The sequence below is a fragment of the Meriones unguiculatus genome, chromosome 5 (assembly GCF_030254825.1).
Source record: "Meriones unguiculatus strain TT.TT164.6M chromosome 5, Bangor_MerUng_6.1, whole genome shotgun sequence".
In the NCBI taxonomy this organism is placed as follows: Eukaryota; Metazoa; Chordata; class Mammalia; order Rodentia; family Muridae; genus Meriones; species Meriones unguiculatus.
Genome location: NC_083353.1, coordinates 95046019 through 95048383, shown reverse-complemented (window position 1 = coordinate 95048383; position 2365 = coordinate 95046019).

Genomic DNA, 2365 nt, shown 5'->3' with positions numbered 1-2365 from the left:
CATGATGAGGATGAGGATGAGGAGGGGATTATTTTATCCTAGGGTCTGCCTGACAATCAAAAAGCTCTTTTATGAAAAATGACATTAAGAAATAAGTACCTTGACAGGAACTGATTGGCCTGATCTTTGATCACCTCCCCCTGAGGGGGTATCAGCCTTGCCAGGCCACAGAAGAAGACAATGCAGCCACTCCTGATGAGACCTGATAGACTAGGAGCAAAGGGAAGGGGAGGTGGACTTCCCTTATCAGTGGACTGGGAGAGGGACACGGGTGAGGAAGAGGGAGGGTGGGATTGGGAGGGGCGGAGGGAGGGAGGTACAGGGAGGATACAAAGGGAATAAACTGTAATTAATAAAAATTAAAAAATAAGTGTCAATAGATTAGTTAACACAAGGTTTGAAAATGTAATTTGAAACATTAAAAACAATAACTGCAAATAGAACAGTTTTGGAGAGTTAACAAAGAGCAGAGGAACACAAGCGTTGCTTCTGTACAGACCATCACAATGTTACCAGATGCCAACTTGTTTAGGGTCCTGTGGTTAGAATTCAGGTTTGGGGCCAAAAAAAAAAATAACTAAAATTATTCATAAGCCAGTCTTACACTCTGACTGTTTGCTGCTGACAGACATGGCTTTACATGCTGAAGAAGGTGATAAGGAAAAAAGCAAAATCACAGTGTCAGGGACGAAGTGATTGCCTTGACCTAAGGAGGACAGTAGCGTTGGCAGTAAAGAACGTTAACTGATTTAAAATACGTTTTGGGTGTGCGGCTGTGCAGAGCGATGGCGTGGAGGGATTACATGTAGGACAGAAAGTGAGAGTGTTCCAGGAAGAAAGAGTTTGTTTTAAATTTTTAATTTACTCCTTGAAATTTTTATGCACGTATGCATTGTATCTTAGCTGTATTCACCCATCACTCCCCCCCTTCAACTCCCACAAAATCACATCTTTCTCCCAACTTCACATCTTCTTGTTTATTTATTTACTAGTTTGTGACCCACTGATTCCCATTATTATGCCTATATGTACACGGAAGTATTGTCATCACCTGAAGCAAGGGACCTTAATTGTAGCTACATTCCTAAAGAAAGATGACTCAGTCTTCACCAGCAACCATGGACTGCCAACAGCTCCTCAGCTAGGGGTGGGATGTTGGGAGCTCCTCCTCTTTCTCTGCTGAAACTTTTAACTGGCTTGGTTTTATATAAGTCTGTGAAAAGTTGTTATGGGTTCATGTGTTCACCAGTTATGCCATTTCCAGAGACAAGCCTCACAGACAGACTAATCTTTCCCATCTTCTGGCCCTTACATTCTTAAATTTGTGTTGCCTGAGTCATATGACTTGAGTTCCTGGGTGAGAGATGGAATATTGCACATAGCTTGTGTCCATGCAACTATTTAAAATTCTCTCACATAGTTTGTAAGTATCACCTCTGCCTCTTCAGATTCCATTTAATCTACCAATCTATTAGTCTATTTATCTGGTATCTGGCTATCTATTTACTTATTTATTTGTTGTTTTTGAGACAGAGTTACTTTGTGTAGCCCTGGCTATCCTGGAACTCTCTTTGTAGACCAGGCTGGCATTGAACTCACAGATTTCTACCTGCTGCTGCCTCCTGGATGCTAGGGTTAAAGACATAAGCCACCCCTGCCTGGCTCAGACATGTTTTATTTAGCAGCTATTTAATGACTGTCCATCAAATAAGGAGCATTGTGCTAAATGGTGTTTCCAGTGAAAAGGAGGTGAAATTCCTGGCTCTGTGGAGCCTCTAAACTTACAAAAGAAAAATATCAGAGACAGTAATCAAATACTAATAAAACTAAAACTATGAAATGGTGAATGGTAAATAATGGAGGAATGTATATGCATGCCCTAAAATAATATTTGGCATCATTTTGAAAGTCTTAGAATTCTTCCCTAAAGAAATTATATTGAGCTTAAACACAAATTAGTGAATTTGTTGAAGGAAGATGTGAATAATCATGGTCTTTGGACAGGAACAATTTTGGTAGACTGATAAATGAATAAAGGTTTGCCCTGGGGTCCTAACAGCAGAACATGCAGCCACTGCTCCAGGAAATGCTTATTTGCTAGGGAGTGTGCACCTACACAACCAGCACGAGGAGGAAAGAGGGATGGGAAAGGCACAGATTCCCTTCCCCTCAAAAAGCTCATGACTGAGTTGGCCACCAGTAAGGACTATGTCCCTTTTCACAGTAGGTAAACGTATGTTCCATGAGGTATTAACATCTTCAAGTTCCTGGGCTGAGCATCAGTGGTCTTTGTTCAGCCTCACAGCATCTTCTGCCATCACACTGAAAAATAAAATAAAATAAAAAAATCCCCAGCAATGTAAGT